The 12,716-nt window shown below is 42.3% G+C and overlaps 1 long non-coding RNA gene across 2 annotated transcripts in view; it reads left to right on the top strand.

Moving 5' to 3' along the window:
- The window catches only part of LOC143412571 (uncharacterized), a 64,363-nt gene extending 55,585 nt beyond the window's left edge, over nucleotides 1-8,778 (top strand). For both annotated transcript variants that reach the window (XR_013093086.1, XR_013093085.1), the window contains exon 4: nucleotides 8,584-8,778. This is a non-coding gene — a long non-coding RNA (uncharacterized LOC143412571). The remainder of the gene's footprint in view (nucleotides 1-8,583) is intronic.
- Nucleotides 8,779-12,716: the final 3,938 nt, after the last annotated feature.

The following is a 12,716-nucleotide window of genomic DNA, read 5'->3' as shown; positions in this document are numbered from 1 at the left end:
TATCTTGTTTTCCTTTGTTTTAAAAATGTCATTTTCTTAAGTTTTGGACAAAAGTGGTGGCATAATATGAATGAGAAATTATGGTCATGTACATTGTGCAGCAAACAAACAGTGGTGAAATTGCTAGCAATCAGGTTAGGACCTTGAATTGGTATGTGAAGTAGACAAGAGGTTTATTTATGTATTCATACCAACAAGAGACTGTGGTATACTGATAAAGCTTACATTTTGGCCAAGCAACAAGGAAATATGTGTTTGGATTTATGTTTTTTGCTTCCATGGAAGCCCCCAACACTTCAACTAAACATTTACTGCCAATCTGCAGCACTCCCAGTGAGACAAATATCAGAGAACATTCCTTTTACTTCATTTGGGATTGACAGTTGAAATGGGAAAGATTCCTTTGTCTATGGCTTTCAGCTGTTTGTGTCAAAAAGGCCTTTTTGTATTTATGTTGATACTTTTATTCTTGGACTAGAGTGACTTTGAAGGGTTTACAGTTGAAAATAACCCTTATTTGTGGTCTTGATTCATTGTCTATCTGAAAAGAGCTGTTTTCCTTTAACATCATCTTCCCTTTTCATCTAATTTTCATCTGATTGGCTACATAGGGTTTTAACAGCAGGTCAGTGGGGCATCTGGGTTCACAGCCAATTGTGCGCTTGAGGTGACCATAAATGACATAAAAAAAAGAAATAGTAAAAGTAAAAAAACATTATCTGAAGCCGAATCTGAAGTGTGTATCCTTAGCTTTAAAATATATATATGTATATGTATGTATGTATGTATGTGTGTGTATATATATATATATATATATATATATATATATATATATATACAACATCGGGAATAACATCGGAGATCTCTGTCCAGAAGAGCGCAGTCCTGAGAACAGCTAAGATACTGCGCAGGACCCTCAAGCTCCCAGGCCTCTGGTAGAGGACCCGAGCTTGAAGGATAAACCGCCCGCAGGGGCGTGCTGGGTGTTTTTTTTTTTTTTTTACATACATACATATGTAAAAAAACAAAAACAAAAAAACAAAAAAAAAACATACATACATAAGCAGCTGGATAGCGTAGTGGTTAAACTACACGCCTTTGGAACAGAGGATCGCAAGTTCGATTCCTACCTGGGGCGTCTGCCTGGGGCGTCTGTATCCAGTAAGGGTCCTAAGGCTAGACCCCCTATGCTAGACCCCCTATGCTAAAAGCAAGCCTACCGCAGACATGAGCGAGACAGATAAATATGAAGGCATGCCGGCTCAGACGTCGCCCGGATCAACAAGGTCCGCGTCAGGTGTTGAGGAACCAGGGCACCCTGACGAAAAGTGGGCTACTGGAACAAGAAGCCATCGGTGGGCAAGGGACGAAAACAGGGCGTTGTTGGAATGCTACTACGCAAGTAACCCCGGCGGAAGGGGCTACATGAATAGGATGAGGGACCTATGGATTCTTCGATACCCAACATCCACAATGACGGCGAAACAACTAGTAGCTCAGTGTTCCAACATTCGAAAGAAGGGACTTCTCTCACAGCTAGAGATTGACGAGGTACAACACAAATGCTACGGCAAGGAGGAGTCAGGACGCCAGGTCAGGGGGGAGATATCATCACCCCCACCCGAGATTGGGTACATAGCCCCAAGTGCGATAGGAGAAGGATCGTTGAGTGCGAGAGGAACTGACCTGAAAAATAGGATCATGGCCAAGCTTGAAACCTGGATCCCCCGTAGCCGGTTACCAAGATTACGTGAAGTACCCTCAGAAGGTCTGCTAGATGATGTTAATGCAGCACTACGGGCAATACCTACAACCACGATTACCGACACTAACAAGCTGATCTACAATACGGCAGCAGTGAGATGCTTGGTTACAAGTTGAACAGCCACAAGGGGCAGTACCCTCCATGGAGAAGGAGGCTAGAGGGCAAGATCAAAGTAGCACGGAGGGAGGTTAGCCAACTAACAGAGTTGCAGAAAGGTGCGACAAATAAGGTGCCTAAGAAATACAGCAAGCTGTCCATACCTGAGGCCTTGGAAACTGCCAAGCAAAGACTCACAGCCTTGGCCAGCCGCTTGAGGAGGTACACCAGAGAGATAGAAGGCAGGAGAATAAACCAGCTGTTCTCCACAGAACCAGCAAAGGTGTACTCTCAGTGGCAAGGGAACAATAAGAGAACAGCACCACCAAGGCTGGAGACGGAGCAATACTGGAAGAGCATATGGGAGAAGGATGCAACCCATAACGGCAATGCTCAGTGGCTAGTGGATCTGAGGGCAGACCACAGCGACCTCCCTGAACAGGGTCCAGTAACCATCACAGTGGCAGATATCCAAGAAAGGGTCTCCAGCATGAAGAGTTGGACAGCACCAGGGCCCGACATGGTTCACGCCTACTGGCTGAAGAAGCTGACTGCACTCCACAAGCGTCTGGCAGCACAAATGAACCAGCTGCTAGTTAACGAGAGACACCCGGAATGGCTAACTGAAGGCCGGACGGTCCTGATCCCCAAGGACCCCAAGAAGGGACCGGTCCCCTCCAACTACCGACCAATAACCTGCCTCAGTACTACATGGAAGCTCCTGTCAGGCATTATATCGGCTAAGATGAACAGGCACATGGGTCAATACATGAGCGGGACACAGAAAGGAATTGGCAAGAATACCAGAGGTGCAAAACACCAGCTACTGGTAGACAGAACAATCAGCCGAGACTGCAAGACCAGACTGACCAACCTGTGCACTGCCTGGATTGATTACAAGAAGGCCTATGACTCAATGCCCCACAGCTGGATACTGGAATGCCTAGAATTGTACAAGATCAATGGGACCCTAAGAGCCTTCATCAGGAACTCAATGGGGATGTGGCGTACAACACTAGAGGCCAACTCCAAGCCCATAGCACAAGTTACCATCAAGTGCGGGATCTACCAAGGAGATGCTCTGTCCCCACTGCTGTTCTGCATAGGCCTGAACCCCCTCAGTGAGATCATTAACAAGACTGGCTACGGATACCGACTACGGAACGGAGCAGTTGTCAGCCACCTCCTGTACATGGATGACATCAAGCTGTATGCCAAGAGTGAACGAGACATCGATTCACTGATCCACACTACCAGGCTATACAGCAATGACATTGGAATGTCGTTCGGACTGGAGAAGTGTAGTCGGATGGTAACAAAGAGAGGGAAGGTAGTCAGAACTGAGGGGATTGAACTACCAGAAGGCAACATTGCAGACATAGAGGACAGTTACAAGTACCTGGGGATCCCGCAGGCAAATGGGAACCATGAAGAGGCCGCTAGAAAGGCTGCAACCACCAAGTACCTGCAGAGGGTCAGGCAAGTCCTGAGGAGTCAGCTGAATGGTAAGAACAAGATCCGGGCCATCAACACATACGCCCTGCCCGTGATCAGGTACCCTGCTGGGGTAATAGGCTGGCCAAAGGAGGAGATAGAAGCCACTGACATAAAGACAAGAAAGCTCCTGACCATGCATGGAGGGTTTCACCCCAAGTCCAGCACCCTGAGGCTGTACGCTAAGCGGAAGGAAGGGGGCCGGGGACTGGTGAGTGTCAGCACCACAGTCCAGGATGAGACAAGGAACATCCAAGAATACATTGGGAAGATGGCCCCAACTGACCGAGTGCTCAGTGAATACCTCAGGCAGCAGAAACCCAAGAAAGAGGAGGGAGACGAGGAACCATCATGGAAGGACAGGCCCCTGCACGGTATGTACCACCGGCAGATAGAGGAGGTGGCTGATATCCAGAAATCCTACCAGTGGCTGGACAAAGCTGGACTGAAAGACAGCACAGAGGCACTAATCATGGCAGCACAAGAACAAGCTCTGAGTACAAGATCCATAGAGGCTGGGGTCTATCACACCAGGCAAGACCCCAGGTGCAGGCTGTGTAAAGATGCCCCAGAGACAATCCAGCACATAACAGCAGGGTGCAAGATGCTAGCAGGCAAGGCATACATGGAACGCCATAACCAAGTGGCCGGCATAGTGTACAGGAACATCTGTGCCGAGTATAATCTAGAAGTCCCGAGGTCAAAATGGGAGATGCCCCCAAGGGTGGTGGAGAATGACCGAGCTAAGATCCTGTGGGACTTCCAGATACAGACGGACAAAATGGTGGTGGCTAACCAACCGGACATAGTGGTGGTAGACAAACAGAAGAAGACGGCCGTAGTGATCGATGTAGCGGTTCCGAATGACAGCAATATCAGGAAGAAGGAACACGAGAAGCTGGAGAAATACCAAGGGCTCAGAGAAGAGCTCGAGAGGATGTGGAGGGTGAAGGTAACGGTGGTCCCCGTGGTAATCGGAGCACTAGGTGCGGTGACTCCCAAGCTAGGCGAGTGGCTCCAGCAGATCCCGGGAATAACATCGGAGATCTCTGTCCAGAAGAGCGCAGTCCTGGGAACAGCTAAGATACTGCGCAGGACCCTCAAGCTCCCAGGCCTCTGGTAGAGGACCCGAGCTTGAAGGATAAACCGCCCGCAGGGGCGTGCTGGGTGTTTTTTTTTTTTTTTACATACATACATACATATAAAAGAAAAGAAAACACCCAGCTCGCCCCTGTGGGCAGTCAATCCTTCAAGCTCGGGTCCTCTAACAGAGGCCTGGGAGCTTGAGGGTCCTGCGCAGTATCTTAGCTGTGCTCTTCTGGACAGAGATCTCCGATGTTGTTCCCGGGATCTGCTGGAGTCATTCGCCTAGCTTGGGAGTCACCGCACCTAGTGCTCCGACCACCGTTACCTTCACCCTCCACATCCTCTCGAGCTCTTCTCTGAGCCCTTGGTATTTCTCCAGCTTCTCGTGTTCTTTCTTCCTGATATTGCTGTCATTCGGAACCGCTACATCGATCACTACGGCCGTCTTCTTCTGTTTGTCTACCACCACTATGTCCGGTTGGTTAGCCACCACCATTTTGTCCGTCTGTATCTGAAAGTCCCACGGGATCTTGGTTCGGTCATTCTCCACCACCCTTGGGGGCATCTCCCATTTTGACCTCGGGACTTCCAGGTTATACTCGGCACAGATGTTCCTGTACACTATGCCGGCCACTTGGTTATGGCGTTCCATGTATACCCTGCCTGCTAGCATCTTACACCCTGCTGTTATGTGCTGGATTGTCTCTGAAGCATCTTTGCACATCCTGCACCTGGGGTCTAGCCTGGTGTGATAGACCCCAGCCTCTATATACAGTTTGGTTTTCACACACATATGTATAACCAAATTATATGCAGTTTGTTTATTTGTGTTCATTGAGCATGTAAGCTATAAACAGAACTTCATTTTGGAAAGAAAAGAAAAAATAAACTATGCAAAATGAAGAGGAATACACTTAAATATTGCGTCACCTATTCTAATTTAGTTACATATTGAAAATGAGAATATTACAAAAGTAGTCTGACAGTCATTTTGTGGTTGTTGATGCAAATTGTATATCCATCCATCCATCCATTCGCTTCCGCTTATCCTTTTCAGGGTCGTGGGGGGTGCTGGAGCCTATCCCAGCTGTCATAGGGCGAGAGGCGGGGTACACCTTGGATAGGTCGCCAGTCTGCTGCAGGGCAAAATCGTATCTATAACTTGGAAATTATTTTGTTATTAATATGGCATGACTCCTATCATATACAGTATGAGGGAACTTTCAAGCAACTTAGATCATGAGCTGGATGCATAAAGTTCTGTGTGGCTTACACTCTGTGTAGGCAGATAGGCAGAAGAGTAGCGATATATTCTTTAAGTCTGATTTTTAAGGCCTAAAATACAATTATACGTGTGCAAGAACCTGATATCCACTTTAATCCGTAGCTGTGAATTGATATGGAGTGTCCATTATTTGTGCATAAAAACACTGCTTGCACCACAAATTCTCATACATGAAAATAACAGCGATGAAGAAGTGATGACTCTCACCAGGCGCAAAACTCATTGCCTGAGTCACTCATTGGCAAAGCGGAGAAAAGAAATTGTTTACATTTTTGAACTTCTTGTGGAATAACAAACAGAACAGGATCTGCTGAACGAAACAAGTAGTAGAGAGTATCAGCTCTCTGAGTTCAGGAAATGCCACTGATAATATTAATAATTACAGCATAAATAATAATGAAAATAATATTTTAGCACACAGTGAAATTAAAAAAATTAAAAACAACAATACAAAAACTGAATGGACATGAAAACATTTCATAGGTTTTCATGTATTAACAAAAACATAATGATGACAAATTCAAGCTCTGTGAACTTGGCTGTCTTGTTTTTTGATTTCTGTGTCATCTTCATTTCACTGACTCGGCTCTAAAAAAAAACCATGTGTACATGTAATCTGAAGTATGTGTGAGGTACGCGCCGCATATTGTTCCTTTATAAATAAATAATGTGCGGGAAAGGTTTTTGTGCAACCGCATCATTTATACATCTGGCCCCAGGTAGTGAAAGGAATACTTATTTTGTGTTTCCTATTTGCATTGTCATTCTTTCTGAGCCTCAGGGTAAAGCTGATTCTAGAAACTCAGGGTTCAAGATGTCCGAGATGTGTATCTGTGAAGTTCTTTTTGTACTGGAAACGCAAATCCTCAGCAAATACTGAAAAGAAAACCAGATATACATGATAATGCGACACTGTGACCTCATGCTGCACCCAGGGGCTGGATGCTTGCTAACTTGCGTCTCTTTGTTTCCATTGGCTCGGCTGCCATCGACTTTGCCCTAATGTCAGAGGTATGACATGACCTGCAGGCATCTGTTCTCCTTCCCTGGAAGCGTCGGACAAACACACGTCATAAACATCGCACACACTTTTAAGACACACACCCCCCACACCCCTGTCTTGTGGTATTTCTCGGGTATCCACGGCCAGTGTCCTGTGGTGTGTCTCCTGCAGAGTAGTGTATGTTTTGTTTATGGTCAGTGACATGCACAAGCACTGTGGGGCCTAACTGAATGTGAGCACTGTCAGAAGAGATTAGCGGCATGTGTGTTTGTGTGTATGTGTTGGCTAGTTGACTGGTAGGGAGACACCAGTACAGATGGGGGCTTCAGATGTGATGAGCGTCATTGCTGGGCCTTCTCCTGTCCTCTTGGTTCAGCATCAAGAAAAACCCTGCTGCTGCCATCTAAACTAACACAAACAGCCCATCGGCCACACCAGTGTCCCCTTTGTCTCCTTGTCCCTGTGTCATACACTCTACCTCAGATACACACTGAGTTCAGTTGATACGAGTCTTAAAAAGCCCACGTTGTCTTTTGTGGACCGAAACAGCTGATAGATCTTGCCCTGAGTGGATCTTTTATCACTAAATCAGATTTCAACTGCAATTTAAGTTTCCAAGAATCTGTGTTGTGTTTGTTTGCTGGGAGAGAACACTGATTATCACAGCTAGCTTAAGATATTATTTTCATACAAAAAAAATGAAGATAAATATGAGGAATAAAAGCAGATATGCTGCTGTTTTCTACCAAATTCCTGTAAAAATTGTTTACCTTTTAGAAGAAGTTTGGTAATTTTATTTATTCAATTTTCACCCAAGTTTAATTGAATTCAAACTAGGAATAACTTTGTCCTCCCCTGAAAATAATCCCTATCCATTTATATTCATTATCACATTAAACCCAACATATGGTGGGTGTTCTACATTAAATATGCATCCAAACAAACTGAATTATATACGTCTCATCAGAGATTAAATGTCAGAGAACTGATTATGTCCTCCCTTAACTCACAAACTTGGCTGCACACACACACACACACACACACACACACACACACACACACACACACACACACACACACACTGGTAAAAGTGTTGTGATGGTGGGCTCGACGCTATAGGGGTTGATGGTTAGTTCATGGCCTTGCTCACTCGATCAGACTAGGCATTTTGTCCAGACACTGAACAGAGCCCTCAATTGCCCTTAGGCCAGATCTCTCTCTGACTGTCTCACACACTTTGTGAGCCAAAGAAGAATCCTTATTATGTTTGTACCTAATAAAAAAAACAACTTTTTTCCATCCTTATCATATCCTCCTCTATTACAGAGTATCACCCTCCTTTTTTGAATCTTTTTCTACATTTTGATATATATATTTTTAAGTTGATCATGATCTTTAATCTTTCACTCTAAATATACATAATAAATGCAGGTGAATGAAACACATGTTTGATGACCAGATGTGACTAAAGCTTAAAAGCAAATTTACCTAAAGGTTATTCCTACAGACTGTATATGAAAGATGGATGCGTCCACAGTGATATCTCTCATTGGTGTCTGCATTCTCTGCATTTTCAAGGCCATAATGAATAAAAGTTTCTATATTCTGTCTCCATGTAATCTGTCAGATATATCACGTGTTGGTGTACAAGTTATCTTTTGCACACAATGCTTTCTGTGACTGCGGCAGATAAATAACTTCTATTTAGAAATATTCTAGGGTTGCAATCCCTCTGAATTAAAAACATATCATATAGACTGCTGTCATGTTGTCTGTACTTTTGTTTAACCCTTTTGTAAATGTAAATTAAGCTCATTAAGCTAACCTGGTGGTGTGTATCCTAATTTATTTCAGATTTCCACAAGAAGCTTGTCAAAAGCGGGATACCATGGCTGATTGGATTTGGATCTGGAGTCTAAGATGGATATTTATAGATCATTGTGGGAAAAATGCATTTCCAGGATCTCCCATGGTTGAGAGATGAAGTGGGCTAACCTTTTGGACCTCAGACCATCTCCACTGTGATACTCAGGAATATACCACAATGTTTAAAAGGTGAGACATCTAAAGTAAATTACTGTAATTTGTAGAAAAAAATCTGTTGTTTCTCTGGTCTAGAGATTATTTATTACATAGCAGATTAAATCAGTGTTCCTGGAAAACCCCAGGAAAAGATTAAATTGAAAGGCAGGGGTCCTCCTGAGGTTTAGTATTGTAACTGTTTTGCCAGGTTTAAGTTCCTGTCTATAAGCAGAGATTAGCACACCAGATAAAAGGATGGAAACATAGGGTGGATATAGAAATAAGCATTTTGAACTTGGGAAACAAGTCTGGTAACGTAAACCCCAATGAAGAGGTGGATTTCATATCTCCAAATGGGTTTAACATGAGAGAAATATGGTGATAAAGCTTATAGTGTTTTGGATGTTTTGGTACAATATATATATATTTTGTTTCCACACAATTTAACCTATTTTTATGGTGCCAGAACTAAAGTACTAAGTTATCTGCTAATATCCTGAAACTGTACGGGTGCAGCACACAGACACAAATACGTGCTAACTGTTGCCGAGTAACAGGCTAATAATAGAAGAGTCACCAAAATTGGAGCATGAACTTCTTTGTAATATTTGTCAGATAATGGGCCAAAAGGCAGCAACAGCACAAACCGTTCCAGCTCAGTAATTCAGAGGTAAGGTCACACAGCTATCAGCTACATCTCCTTGTGTCAGGACAGCTGTCAATCAAAATGGCTGCAGCCCTAGCTTTAAGCCTAGCAGAATCCAAATTCACGAGTTTAAAACAGAAAGAAAGAAATCCCCAAATCATGCGAGTGTCATGAAGATGGACACTCCACAAAGTCCAAAGCTTTTTAAAAATATAAAAACAACCTGGAAGCTTTTTGCTTTGATTTATATGCACATTCTGTCTAAATTTCAACAAAAGTGGTAGCATTAAAAAGCTACAGTCAGGTTAGATCAGCGTCTGGATCAAATAGTAAGACGAGAGGGGAAGTAGATTGATAAAGAAATTGATAACATAAAGCAATTCATGTGTATAAGCTTACAAGGAGGAGGTCCAGCAGGTGATGTCATGTATCTGACATGTCACAACTTTCATGTTGGAACCACTTTTCAACCAAGACTAAAGTCAAGGAAAGACAATCAGCTAACATTGAAATATTTGCTAAACTCACTGCTCACAATATAGAGTATAAACTGAGTTTCACATTTTTAATTGCTGTCTGAATGTATGAATGTTATATTCATACAGTGCATACCATCGAGTTTTACATTGGAAGAATTCAGAACAACCCCCCACATGTCCCCAGATTGGCAGTTCAGCAGTTAAGAAGACAGATGAACTGACAGGTTTCGAAGTATTAATTTCCTTCCTCTTCACTGAAATCTGTATCTGTGATCAATATCTTGTCTCATGTCTTTTCTCCTATTTTCTCCTTTTGAAAATGAGGTCCTGCCCCCCTGTTGAAATTTCTGTAAGTGGTATGACCCCAGCATACCTCCAACAGCTAATAACTAATAACTGGCTACCAGGGGACTGTGTGTCTTTCGGTGGGGGAGGGTAAATGGGGAGGTAATAATGCACACACAAGCTCAAGTTATGTCGAGGTGATGTACATCTACTGCAGTAATCCTCAACTCTGACAGATCCACTGTGATGCCTTTGATTTTTCTAAACTGCATATTCTTTCCATATTCCTGTGACGCCTTAATTGTTTTAGATTAAGACACATCCATCTACCATTAGTAGATTTTACAGGCATTTTTTTCCAGTTAAAAACATCAACAACTTCAACTTCAATGAATATGATGTTATCGCAGCCTGTGGTAAGATGACTGATATCCTTCAACTATCCTCTACATTCAGTATGTAGCCCTCTGAAATTTGTCAAACTTTTTTGTTTTATTCAATTCAAGTATTTGTTTTTGGGGGAAATGAAAAAAATATGAATGTACAATTAAAATATCTGAAAATGTCTATTTTTTACACAACCTCATAGTACATGTACACAACAGAAATGGACCCAGAGTACTTTAGAGGCAGGTACATTTAAAAAAAAATGCACTTTTAAAATACATGAAAAGCTGTGTTTTACTGTGTTAACTAATTATTGTGGAAGGTAAAAATCACAGTGATTTAGTGATCATTAAAATGTGTTCAGAATTTGCAAATTGATAATGCTTCACCTCATAGATCATGACACACTGCTGTCTTCTACATAAGCTGCCTTTATAAGTTAAAATATCCGTATCATTACTGGTATTGGCAGTACTGGTCCTGTATTTACTTGGTACCAATCAACACCAAAATTTGCAGTACTACCTATTCGTTGGATAATGAAATAATAATGACAATAGCTGAAACAAACAAGTGTTTGACTGGGAGAGATTATGTCCATGGCAAATAGTGATGGTAACAGGGTTGTTACATCAAGCCACCGAACACTGTTCAGTTAGGGTCAGAAAAAGGTCATTGCCCTCATGGCAAAAACAAACTAATATTAGCTGCTGAGACTGAAGATGAGTCTGTCTTCAGTGCTGAATTTAAATATTTTGTCTATTCTAAAATTCCAACAAATGAAGAATGCTCAACTTTCACAGTATGGTGATTGATATCCAATCAGATGCTCCATTTGCCAAACAAATACATGCATAATGGTAGATTAGTTTGTAAAATGAATGTTGTAATTCTCTGCTTCATCTTATATTTTCATGACAGAAGACAAAATAATTATCTGATTATTTTACACAGTGTTTTGCTTTAGAGCCTTTAAAAGTATTACACTTTCACTGCAACTGAACTTAATGGATTGTATTTAAGTTTAGCCCCACCCCTGCCTTATTTTATCTTAGCTCTGTTTTTGTCTTATTTACTTTTGGCAAGTTTTTTAAAATCACTGATTATGGCAGACTAGCTGTTTATCCTTTTGCTAGCATTCATGCTAAGCTAACAGTCTCATGGCTCCAGCTTTGTATTGAAGCCAATAGCCAAATGCAAGATTAGTAAGCAAAATAAGTGCAAAATGAGACCCTTTTTTGTGGACTTTTTGGACTTGCATGCTGCAGACTCATCAGTTGTCAGTCTATCAACTAGAAATGTAACAACCATGATGAACACAGGCTATAGAAACAGTGCACATTAAATCCCATACACACCAGGTTTATTTTATCTGAGTAAGACAGTTTTACTAACAAAATGCTAGCATACACACGTTTCAGCATCTAGTTATGGTTTGGAAAGTAGGGCTATATTAAACAACAAATGTCTGTGTGAAGCAACTAGTAGTGGTAAAGGTATAAACCCGTGTCATGATCCCAGGTTTTGTACCCAGTTTTCAGTTTGACGTTGTAGTTTTCAGGTTGGATATTACCTTTGCGTAGGTTATGTTTTCATTCTGATCTGGTCTTTACTGTTCCCCATGCCTAGTCTATTTTTCTGTGACATCTCCCCTGTTTAGTCAGTTTTGTCTTTGTGTTTACTTTGACCTGTCAAGTTCATGTGTCTTAGTCTTCCTCTTTTATTTTGATAGTCTCGTTTCCTGTGGGTGTTGTGTTCAGATTTGCTTTCTTCCATTGAATGATTCTGTTCACCTGCTCCTTCTTTTCCCCAGTTGTGTCTATTTCCATGATATCCCTGATTTCTGTTTAAGTCCTCGGTTTCCCCTGTTTTTCGTCACGTCATCATCATTCCCTCCTTGTGTTTTTGTGCGCGCACTGTTTGCTCAGTTATGTAAGCAGTAAGTTTTCAGTTTAGCCAATGCTTATTGTTGTTTTGTATTTCTTTCCCGAGCTTCACCAATAAAGCTGTTTGAGTTGAGTTAAGCCTGTCTGCAGTTTCGGTCCTCTCTCTGCCTGTCACCCTTACGTGACAACCTGCTACTCAATGTATTCCTGAAATCAAAATGGTGCTGTAACGGGGTCCATTTATTTTGGAATATCTCGATACTGCCACATCTTCAGCCACAA

Source organism: Maylandia zebra, linkage group LG15, assembly GCF_041146795.1.
Source record: "Maylandia zebra isolate NMK-2024a linkage group LG15, Mzebra_GT3a, whole genome shotgun sequence".
Lineage (NCBI taxonomy): Eukaryota > Metazoa > Chordata > Actinopteri > Cichliformes > Cichlidae > Maylandia > Maylandia zebra.
Note: the sequence above shows the minus strand (reverse complement) of the source record. Positions and strands in the feature narration are given on the sequence as shown.